Consider the following 13260-nt stretch of genomic DNA (forward strand, 5'->3'; position numbering starts at 1 on the left):
AGTAGACCAAAGCAACATCGCAACTTTTATCATCGAAATAAAGAAACTTAATGTAATTAATAAAGATTATACAGGATGTTTCAGCTAAATTTGAAAGTTTGTAAAAAATGGAAAAGAAGGAACCATATCGCACTCAAAATTAAAGTATTTAAAAAAATCATCTAGATTATATCTGCGAGGTAACAGTTTGCTCAAAGTATCCTCCTCTGGCTTCCACTACGGTCTTAAGATGGGTCTGGAATCTGGAGCATGCGTTCCTCACAGTGTCCTTGGTAAGATGTTCGAATACCTCCTTAATCTTGGCTACCAGCTCGGACGGAGTGTTGCAAGTTGAGTGACTGGTGTTTTCTTAACCTCGTCCCACACGTGGTAATCATTAGGATTACAATCGGGGGAATTACGAGGCCAAAAATTGGGGCTTGTGAAGTCGTAGAAATTCTCCGACAAGCATTTCTAATCTTTTCTGGAGGGCTGGGAAGAAGCCGAATCCTGCGGACGCGCATGGCCTCCTAGTAGCAACTCTCTCAAGCGAGTGTTTGACCATAATCTCCACCAATTTTCACAAAGTCATCTCAATTGAGCTTAAGACCCTGTTCAAAAATGTAGGGTACTATGATCTCACCTTCACTTGAGACACATCCAAAGAAGCTTATGAAAACATTGTTTTCCATGATATCCATGTCAAATCTTAAAGTCTTTACAGTGCTCACAAAGCATTGGCCAGCAGTCATGATGTCGGCATTTTGACACTTAGCGCCAATCACCTGACGCAGGCAACTCTTATCTACAATTCAAATGGCTTCATATCCTCCACGTATCTTATCCAGTATTCAGATTGTTTCATGTCCTCCATGTTAGTTAACTTTTTCTCAACTACAACTTTAATCTTATATTCTCCAACGCTGTTGACTCTTCACCAATACATCAAGCTATTCTTGGGAAAAAAACATTAAAAATCGATAAATTTAGCCCGAATACTCAGTACACCAGCAGCTCTTAACGAAAATCTCAGCTTACACTGTATTAAAATATGGTATTATACATACATACATACATACATACATATACATACATACATACATACATACATACATACATACATATGCATGCACACATACATATAACATGCATATATACTCCTTTACTTGTTTCAGTCATTTCAGTTCCTGCTGAATAAGTGCTATAGACAGACCATAGTTAAGTTCCAGATTCGGTAATATTGCGAATAAAGGGTTCAACGTTGGTCATATGTCAGCGTGTATATATAAATTTTTTTCGTAATGAGACAAAAAAAAACAAGGCTGTATAGATATTAGAGCATTTATAGATAGAAGGTATTACAGCTGTTTCTAGGATATTAATTAATAATATCCCTTCATCGGAGATGGTGTGAGAGGATAGTTAGAGGATAGTCATAGTTAGTTTAGATGAGATACAAAATAGAGAGTAAGGTGGAGGAAATAAATAGATGCAAGATATGTATAGGTATTGAAGTTGTAAATCCGTTTTATAGGTATAATGTTATATATGCAATATTCCAATATCCTTTGAGTAAAATCCAAAAGTTCAACAGAGTTTAATATGAGTCCTTCCAAATACTGGGAATGACCAAGTTTAAAAATCTGCTGGATCTCACTCATAAGGGAGCCTTACATTGCTTATAAACTCTGTAAATGAGCGGAAATTAGACCGGTGGGTGTATTAAATTAAGAAGGCACTAAAAGAGACACAATAGAATATACTTCAACACACGAATTCACATATAGGATCTCGCAAACCACGCACCAAAACGAAATTAAATAAAAATAAAAAATAAAATAGATAAAAAATAATAAAATAAAATATAAAAAAGATAAAAATTTCAAAAAATAAATAAAAATTAAATAAAAATGATAAATAGATGAAATAAAAGGATCAAAATAAACAAGTGCAACAGTAACATAAATAAACGAATAAAAAACAAAAATAACCGAATAAAAGAATTAAAGAATAAACGATAAAAATCGATAAATAAACGATAAAAGTTATTAACAATGAATAAAAATAAATGAGTAAAAATAAGATAGGGTGAAGTGTTATTTTTTAAGGAGATGTAAGGACAGTCATTGAGAGGAGGGAGTTGTGTTGAGTCGGAAAGAAATTTAGGTATGTAGAGTAAAAATGTAACGCTGTTTCAGGCGGAGTCTAGAGTTGGGGAATCCGTTGTGTAAGGAAAGGGCGAAGACGGTGATATTTGAGGTGGAGTGGTTGGCCAAGCGAAAATGACGGGCGACGCGGGTGTTCGTACGTAGACAAACATCTCGTAGATGTTCGGTGAACCGGTCGGCTAGCCTGCGGCCCATCTGACCAACGTAGAGTTTGTTGCAGAGATTACATCTGATGCAGTAAATGAGGCTGGAAGAAGTGCAGGAGGAGTTCCTAATGTTGGATCCGTTGAGGAAGGTGGTGTTAGTGATGAAGGGACAGGTGTGGCAACGGGATAAAGAGCAAAGGAAGGATCCGGGTTAGGTTGGGAAGGAAGGGGGAAAGTTCTACGGACCAGTAGATCGCGTAGTTTGCGGGCATGTTTGAAGGAGAGCAAGGGTAGGTAGGGGAAAGTAGGGAGGGTAGTGGGATCTAGCTGGAGCTGACGGAAGGCCTGTTGGATCCTCCGACGAACGGGTTAGGTGGGGGGAGGAGAGAAAAGGGGATGCGGTTGGGGATCGGTGTGGAGAAGGAGAGAGGGTGGTGATGCGATCGATTTGACGAGCGCGGGTAAAGGCAGTTTGGAAAAAGGTGGATGGGTATCCGCGACGCATGAGCAAGCGGGCCAGGTACTCGGACTGGGTCTCGAAATCTTGGTCACAGCCGCATAGTCGGAAGCGGAGAAGCTGGGAGTAGGGGATGACCCGTTTGGTGTGGGAGGGATAGGAGGAGGAAATTTGGAGGTAGAGTTGGGAGTCCGTGGGTTTGACGAAAGTGGAGGTGGTGATAGGGTGGGAGGTGAAATCAATGGAGAGAAAGATATTCAAGAAGTTTACAGAAGTGTCAGAGATGATAGAGGTAAATTGGAGTGAAGGGTGAAAGTTAGATATATATACAGGCGCAGGAGTGGCTGCGTGGTAAGAGGCTTCCCACCCACATGACTCTGAGTTCAGTCCCGCTGTGTGACACCTTGGGCAAGTGTTTTCTACTATAGCCTTGAGCCGACTAAAGCCTTGTGAGTGGATTTGGTGGTCGGAAACTGAAAGAAGCTCGTCATGTATATGTATGTATGTATATATATATATATAATATATATATATATATATATATATATATGTATGTATGTATGTATGTATATGTATGTATGTATGTATGTATGTATGTATGTATGTATGAATGTATGTATGTATGTATGCATTTGCGTCGGTGATTGTCCCCCACCATCACTTGTTGGTGTGCTTACTTTCCTGTAACCTAGCGGTTCGGCAAAAGAGACCGACAGAATAATATTAGGTCTGCAAAGAATAAAGTCCTGGGATTGATCTGTTTGACTAAAAGCGTGCTCCAGCATAGCCGCAGTCAAATGACTGAAACAGGTAAAAGAATAAAAGAATATACATATATATATATATATATATATGTGTGTAGGTAGGTAGGTTTATACAGAGAGAGAGAGAGAGAGAGAGAGAGAGAGAGAAAGAGATAAATTAAGATATATATACAAAGAGAGAGAGAGAGAGAGAGAGAGAGAGAGAGTGAGAGAGAGAGAAAGAGAGAGAGAGAAATAGATAGATGCTTCTGACCCTCAACAGTATTAATCCTTACGTCCACTCTTTCCTTCCCAGAACATCGGCGCTCTGGAATTTTCTCTCTGTTCATATTTTAACATAGATTCATACATACATGCAGACATGCGTAACACCATCACATACACACACACACACACACACACACACACACACATACATACAATAGAATGTCTTGCTCAAGGACACAGCACACAGCCCGGTGAGGGAATCGACCTTACTACCTCATGATTGTGAACCCGACGCTCTAACCACTGAGCTATGCGCCTTCATGCACACATATATCTATGTCATGTGTGTGCGCGCGCACACACACACTCAAACACACAGACACACACTCAAACATACACACACACACACACAAACAAACATGTAATGTGCATCTGGTTAATGTGTATGGTTTTAAAAGTTTAGCTTTTATTGAACCATGATTCAGACTTTGCTTATTTCTCATCTAAAGAAATATTCATACTAAAGTCTGTTAGGCTTCCTTTTCTTCAGGTCTAGTATTCGAATGAAATGGATATGAAAGTTAACGAATGAGCCTGAAGAATTACATTGAAAAGTTATAGATTTCAGTAGGAAATAGTCAAGTGCTTTAACTCTTCATATGTTTATAGATTTCAGCAATGAAAGAGCTGCCGCTTTCCAACTTACCTGTACCTCGCTTTATGTTAATATACATATTCATTTGAGAAGCTTTTCGAAGAGAAGAGGAAAGAATAGCAGGAGATGTAATTCTATGAGAAGATTTCGATATCTGTTTTGGAACCAAGCATATAACAATACAACTTCATCGGTACTTCTGATACTCCAGAGAAAAACCGGAATGCCATGCACGTCTATATTGTATGATTCGCATAAAGTGAAGGAGCTACAGCTCTGATTGGATAGGTTGGCAGTTAACTGAGGTGCTGGTAGTTCGAATTTTGTTGCAATCACCTTGGACATCAGTGGACAGAAGTTTAATTCCTGTAAATATTCTTCCATACTTTATACGTATAATCTTTTCAACTACAGGCATCAGACCAGAAAATTTTAAGGAAGGGACTAATCGACTACGTCCATCCCCAGTGTTTGATTGGTACTGATTTTATCGATTGTGATATAATGATAGGCAAAGTCGACTTCAACGGAATTTGAACTCAGAAGGTAAAGTTGGAAGAAATGCTGTGAAGTATTCTGCCCAGCAGGGTAACGACTCTAGCAGCTCACCACCTTCATACTGCAATAGAAATAAATGTGAATCCATACTCATATTAATTATTTAAGTTCTGTACCGAGAAAATTAAAGGAGCCCACTATTAGTTGTGTCATTCAAGTGGTCTTCAAACACAAATCCTCTATGATGAGGAGAGGGTTTTAGTCTAACAAATAGACCTAAGGACTTTTTAAACCTATTAATTATTCTATCAATCTCATTTGAAGAACCGCTATGTTACGGAGACGTAAACCTACCAACACCGGTTGTCAAACAGTGATGGTGGGACAAACAGACACAAATACACACGCACACACACAAACATACATACATACGTAAATACATACATACATACATACATACATACATACATACATACATACATACAGACATACAGACAGACAGACAAACAGACAGACTGACAAACACACATATATGTTTTGTTCCAAGTATTCCAGTACTGAGTTCGCGAAAACTGGAGCAGATCGCGTCCCCATAGCTGTGCCTCGAATTTGGAGGTAATTTTTTTCTGTTGAAAAGGAATGTATTGTTTTCGAGGGTGGGGCTGACTGCCCCCAGTATGAAGGTTACAATAAATCAACTGGGGATCGCTTCTCTATGTTTCTCGACCTAACATTTTATGGCAGTAATTCCCAAATTATGTGGAATGTTCGTATATAAGTTTCTCACATCAAAGTGAATTGGATTCTGTTGTTTTGGGAAGATGAGACAGGTAATCGATGTCATCCCGAATGAAACTGGGTATGTGACTACATAGTAGTTTTAAGATAATGTCAATGTGATTGCTTAGACGATGTATGCGACAGGCTGGACCAGCTATAATGGGTCTTAGCTTAAGGTCTTTTGGTTGTAGTGGTTTTATGTATCCACTGCCTTGTATCTTTATGGCGTTTTGTAATTTCTTTTGATTTATGTATTTTAGGTAAACCGTAGAGGTTGCTGGATTTCGACTCAAAATTGGTAATATAATCCCTTTCATTATATGTGAGGGAGTTATAATGCTTTGAGATTAAATAGTTGAGTTTCTTCATGATGCAGTGGTCAATATTCGAGGGTATTTCATGTTGTATTCTTCAAATGACCTTCAGCTAGATCTCAGCAATATTTCGTATCCATTATAACAATGGCACTCCCTTTTTCTGCTTGTTTGATGACAACTGTGTTGTTATTTTTAAGACGTATAAGGGCAGACTTTTCTAGTTTTGAAATGTTTGGTCTGACGTTGATGTTACGCCTCAGTGGAAATCTGGAGAGGATATCAATGAACTGATGTCGACGTGTATTTCGTCCTTTTGGTGGGTTAAATTTTGATTTATTTTTCACCAAGAATTCGCCATTCTCATTATTTTTATCAGTAAAAAGCTCCACAAATAGTTTCCGACAAAAGTTTTGGATATCTTTCTCCAATTCCTTGACTGTAGATGTAGGTGTGAATTTTAATCTTTTCATCAATAATCGAACTTTGACAGATTAATAATTTTAGCATCTATCCTATCAATTGTTTCACAGTTGTTTCTTCTTGGACTTTTTCTTTCTCTGGTGTTTGCTGTCCTGACCCTAAAATATAGATTCTTTTTTGTTTATTTTTTTCTTCTATTATTAACATCTTTCCTCTGGTGAGTTTTGTATTTTGGTGGTGGTGTTTGGTTAGGTATGTTTTTTCTCTTGTCCCTAGGTATAGGTATATTATATATATTTTCAGTTTGTGAAAACAATTTTTGGGGTTTATTTGACGGTTTACTATGTTTTTTCCTGTTCTGTTTCTAATAGGCGATTTTCGTTGAGGTCTTGAATGTAATTTCTTCCCGGTTTTTCTTCTAATATTTTGAGCAAATGAATATTTGTTTTGTTTATGGTATTCTTGTATGTTATGTATATTGGTACGTTTCTTTGTATTTTTAAATGATAAAAAGTTCTTACCGTAGTTCCTTGTGGTTGAGTATTTTCGTTGCCTCGTGTTTTCGTGTATGTTGTTTTAATTAGGTTGTTTTCTTATATTTCTTTTATGTGGTACTGAGGTGCCATTACCGTAATTTTCAGCATATTTATCAAGGAACAACCGTTTCTTTTGCCAACGGTTTATGAAAATGTTCAGACCAGTTCTGAAAGGAAATAACAACAATAATATAACAACCAGTTAATGATGTGGATTAAAAAATATCTTTAACATATGAATACAAACAAATTACAGAAGAATCCCACCAATTGAAATAAAAACGATCGAAACCAGCTAAGTTTGCTCACTCATAAAACCATTACATGTAAACCACAAGCTAATTGGTTAAAATAAAGACGGGATTTATGCCAGTAATATCGGTACGCCCAGCAAACCGTGACGTTTAAGCTGCGTGAGGATTGGTCAAAACCGTATTCCAAAAATCATAATAACTATAATACTAAGTGAAATACCACTGAATAAATAATGTACTCCATACAGTAAAATGTAAAGAAAATTGCTACAATTAATTGTCAAATAAATAAACATTTTAAAATCACGATTCAACTGTAATACCAGTAGAATTGATTGTAAGACCAGAAACCAATTCGATTAAAAAAGTAACGCAATCACCTTCAATTGAATACCAACGCAGGTAGCTTGTTTGAATTAGTTCACTTTGAAAATATCTTAAGTGATGGACCCTTGATGAAATTGCAGCGACTGGGATGCATAATTGCATACAAAGCAATGTGTAGTTGCTGTAGCAGAAACATATGTTGATCATTGTTATATATGGTGTAGAAAACTTTTTAACAAAAAAGTTTTGGATGTGGATAAATCTCCACTCTCCTCTTGGTTTTCAAACATATATATACTATAAATATATAAACGCACACACCTCATGCACATATATATGTATGTATATGTATATGTATATATATATATATATATATATATATATATATATATTATATATATATATATATATATATATATATATATGTATGTATGTATATATATACATACATATCTATAATGTTTATGTATATATGTACGCACGTATGTATGCGTGAACGTATGCAATTGCCAATGCATGTACGTGTATTTTTATATATTTACGCATATATCCATTTGCAAATATCTATATGCATGTGTGTATATGTGTATGCGTGTATAATCGTGTAATCATTATAATACCTTTATTATTACTCTTTTACTTGTTTCAGTCATTTGACTGTGGCCATGTTGGAGCATCGCCTTTAGTCGAGCAAATCGACCCCAGGACTTATTCTTTGAAAGCCTAGTACTTATTCTATCGGTCTCTTTTGCCGAACCGCTAAATGACAGAGACGTAAACGCACCAGCATCGGCTGTCAAGTGATGTTGGGAGGACAAACACAGACACATAAACATATGCACACACTTATACATACATATACATATATACGACGGGCTTCTTTCAGTTTCCGTCTACCAAATCCACTCACAAGGCTTCGGTCGGTCCTAGGCTATAGTAGAAGAGACTTGCCCAAGGTGCCACGCAGTGGGACTGAACCCGGAACCATGTGGTTGGCAAGCAAGCTACTTATCACGCAGCCACTCCTATGCCTATTGATTGATTGATTGATTCTAGTTTTATTATTATTATTCTACTTTTATTATTATTATTATTATTATTATTATTATTATTATTATTATTATTATTATTATTATTATTATTATTATTATTGAGTGAGAGAGCAGTTCATGCCATCAAAGTGACACTGGGCTAAAATATACGAAGCCCATATACCCATCATGACTACCCGTCTGATAAAGGTACACCAGGCACATGCATCACAACCATATGTGCGCGACATGGTGATCTCATATCAAGATAAACAGCACATGACCTTGCAGGTGGGGTCTAGTTAGAATTTTCTTCAGGTTGAGTAGCCCATCCAGCTCAAACGGTCCCTGAATAAGGGTTGTTTTAGGATGTTGAAAGAACCACCCATGTTTCCAGAGGTGAACTATTCAAACCCCAAAGAATCCCTCTCAACACATGGCTATGATGCTCCCCCACTACTTCTGCTCGTGATGAGAGATGCACATATCGTCAGCCACTAAGGGACATGCTCAACTGGTTAGGTCAAACAACTGACAAGCAAATCTGTGGTATTGAGCAGAATATTTGCGGTAGCCCATCTTATTATTATTATTATCATTATTATTATTATTATTATTATTATTATTATATTATTATTATTTATTATTATTATTATTATTGAGTGAGAGAGCAGTTCATGCCATCAAAGTGACACTGGGCTAAAATATACGAAGCCCAATATACCCATCATGACTACCCGTCTGATAAAGGTACACCAGGCACATGCATCACAACCATATGTGCGCGACATGGTGATCTCATATCAAGATAAACAGCACATGACCTTGCAGGTGGGGTCTAGTTAGAATTTTCTTCAGGTTGAGTAGCCCATCCAGCTCAAACGGTCCCTGAATAAGGGTTGTTTTAGGATGTTGAAAGAACCACCCATGTTTCCAGAGGTGAACTATTCAAACCCCAAAGAATCCCTCTCAACACATGGCTATGATGCTCCCCCACTACTTCTGCTCGTGATGAGAGATGCACATATCGTCAGCCACTAAGGGACATGCTCAACTGGTTAGGTCAAACAACTGACAAGCAAATCTGTGGTATTGAGCAGAATATTTGCGGTAGCCCATCTTATTATTATTATTATCATTATTATTATTATTATTATTATTATTATTATATTATTATTATTTATTATTATTATTATTTTATTATTATTGAGTGAGAGAGCAGTTCATGCCATCAAAGTGACACTGGGCTAAAATATACGAAGCCCATATACCCATCATGACTACCGTCTGATAAAGGTACACCAGGCACATGCATCACAACCATATGTGCGCGACATGGTGATCTCATATCAGATAAACAGCACATGACCTTGCAGGTGGGGCCTAGTTAGAATTTTCTTCAGGTTGAGTAGCCCATCCAGCTCAAACGGTCCCTGAATAAGGGTTGTTTTAGGATGTTGAAAGAACCACCCATGTTTCCAGAGGTGAACTATTCAAACCCCAAAGAATCCCTCTCAACACATGGCTATGATGCTCCCCCACTACTTCTGCTCGTGATGAGAGATGCACATATCGTCAGCCACTAAGGGACATGCTCAACTGGTTAAGGTCAAACAACTGACAAGCAAATCTGTGGTATTGAGCAGAATATTTGCGGTAGCCCATCTTATTATTATTATTATCATTATTATTATTATTATTATTATTATTATTATTATTATTATTATTATTATTATTATTATTATTATTATTATTATTATTATCATTATTGTTATTTCTCTTTATCACAGGTTTTGTTGGAGCTTCTGGAGTCTTGCGTGCATAGCATGCTTACTACCTGCAGCCTACGGTACCATGCTATCCATTCTTTTCAGCTATCTAATACTTTCCTAATTATTCTGGCCGTACCAAGGCGGCAAACCCTTTGTAACACTTCTACTGAGCATTCTCTTCCAATTTCCTTTATATTCCCCTTGATACCTTCTGATACTGTCCCCAAGGATCCAACAATAATTGGCACTACATTCACCTTCTTCACTTTCCATAGCCGGGCTATTTCGTTCTTAAGAGGGTTATATTTAACTATTTATTCGCCTTCCTTCTTGACTATTCATGGGTCAAAGGGGCATGCAACATCAACTATATAGCATATGTGGTGCATCTTGTCCACCACCACCAGGTCGGGTCTGTTATACTCTAGAATCTGATCTGTTTGGATTGGGAAGTCCCAAAAGATGTTGCTAGTCTCCGACTCAGCCACTCTCTGCGGTTTGTATTCATACCACGTCTTGCTTCTCTCTAGCCTCCACTTTTCCCTCAGTTTCAATTGTAGCACTTTCGCTACCTGATCGTGTCGCCACAACTTGTAATCGTTTTAGGTAAGTCTAGGGAATTCGTTCGTAATATGGGCAACGGTTTCATCCACTCTATTGCAGAAGGCTCGACACAGCAGAGGCTCTGCAAGGTTTACCATCCACTTCGTGGACAAAGTTTGCCCTTGCGCTGCCTCTTTTTTTAGTGTTCCTTTCATCGGCCAATCCCACCTATTTTTTCCAACAACTTCTGTTGTGACTACATGGAATTGATTGTGCGGTCCCCACTTGCGTAATTATTCTTCATGTCCTCTGTGCAGTTTTTCCTTTGTTTTCCCTTTTTTCTCTACTTTCAATAATCCCACGTTCCTAATTGTCGCTAGCAAGGTTTCCTTATTTTCGGCCAGGTATCTCATTAAGCTCTCGAGTTCAATACGCACACAAGTCTTGCATACTTATCAGTCCTCTTCCTCCATTTGCTCGATTCATGTATAAGCGATCAGTGTCCGCATGTAAATGAATGTGCACCACGCATCATTAGAAGCTTTCTTGATTTCCTTCTCTGTCCACTCCAAGATTCCAGTAAATGTTGTGTATAGAACACAATGTAACAAATGCAACAAGTTCTATGTGGGTAGCACAACAAGACTGTTACACGTTCGCATCAAAAAATATATGAACATGAGAGCCTCCTCCTTCAGAAAACATCTAGACAGATGCCGGAACACTGACAAAAGCATAACAATCACAAGTGAGGCCAATGCAAGAAATTTGGGTAATCTAAGAATTAAGGAAGCTATCCTCATAGATAGATTAGGGCCCCAAATTAACAATAGGCTGGAGGCTGGTAGTCAATATATTATTTAGCTACATCTGGACGCGTGTAAGTTCATTTTTGATAACATGCTCATGTATTATTTATAAATAAAAATAAAAGGAGAAAAAACAAGGAAACTGCACATATAATAATAACAATTTAGAAGCAGCGTTACGGATGTGCCAGCACACACGAGCTTGAGACATGGCCGCCCTCACGCACTTCTCATGAGGAATTCCGGAAGGAGCTTCGTGAGACCACTGCAAAGATGCTTCCAGGAAAAAAAAAAACGTTGGAAAATCGATTATAGCAGTGACTCGATCAATTCCGAAGGTTATCTGAAGAAGAATTTTTTATATTCCGAAATATTATATCAGACTGTAATTAAATTATAACAGTGATTATAGTCCATTGCTGTTATTATAGTGCATTGCTGTGCCTTTCAAAACATATTTTTTTGTGAAATTTAAAATTTTACTCACAGGTGTGCAGTTTTCGTCTAGAAATGTGTTTACATTTTTACGCACATGTTGCTGTAACAGTTTTTCTGGGGGAAGTTATTTTTGCATATATATACTGTATATAAGAAAAATCTTTGTTTCCAGAGATGGCTTACATTTAGAAATAGTTTTCTTTCATTGTTTTTGTGGATTCTTAATTTCTGCTTCGTGATAGTTTCAGATTTGATTTATCTTCTCAGCAACTCGCTGTCACACGTCCATGCTGTTTGATATTCGCTGCGGTATTCTCCTTGCATAGTAGTGCGTGTAAATCATAGATCAACTATTTCATAGTATTAATGATTATCTGTCATCCTTTCTTTATTATTATTATTATTATTATTATTATTATTATTATTATTATTATTATTATTATTGTTGTTGTTGTTGTTATTATTACTATCATCATCATTATTATTATTATTATTATTATTATTATTATTATTATATTATTATTATATTATTATTATTATTATTATTATTATTATTATTATATTATATTATTATTATTATTATTATTATTATTATATTCAGTAGCTTTATTTTATAGCGTGCTTTCACTTCACTACCGAGCGCAGCTCTGTGTGCCTTGGGTATGTGCTGTGATTTGTTGTGATGCTCTGATGGTTATTGTATGGAAAGTGTTCTGAGTAGGATGTGTGCAGTGCCTAGTAGTGCAATTTTCTGATGTTATATGTGTTTGTAAGTCCTGGTGTTTTGTTATGTATTTGTCTGAATATTTTTTTATCATGCCTAATGCACCTACTATGATAGGAATTGTTTCTGTTTTCAGATTCCACATTCTAGTTACCTCTATTTCCAGGTCTTTGTATTTTGAGAGTCTCCATTTCTTTTAGAGACACGTTGTCATCAGCCCGTATTTTACATCAATTAGAAAGCATTTTTTTCTTCATGATCTCTGACAACTATATCTGGTGTTGGCCTTAATTTCTCTATCTGTGTGTATCGGCATATTCCAGAGTATGGTTGCTTCTCGTTTTCTGTGACCTTTTCTGGTGTGTGCCTATACCATCTTTTTTCTGTTGTTATTCCATAATGTTGGCATAGCTTCCAATGTATGTAGGTTCCAAC

This window comes from Octopus sinensis, linkage group LG11 (assembly GCF_006345805.1).
Source record: "Octopus sinensis linkage group LG11, ASM634580v1, whole genome shotgun sequence".
Classification (NCBI taxonomy): domain Eukaryota; kingdom Metazoa; phylum Mollusca; class Cephalopoda; order Octopoda; family Octopodidae; genus Octopus; species Octopus sinensis.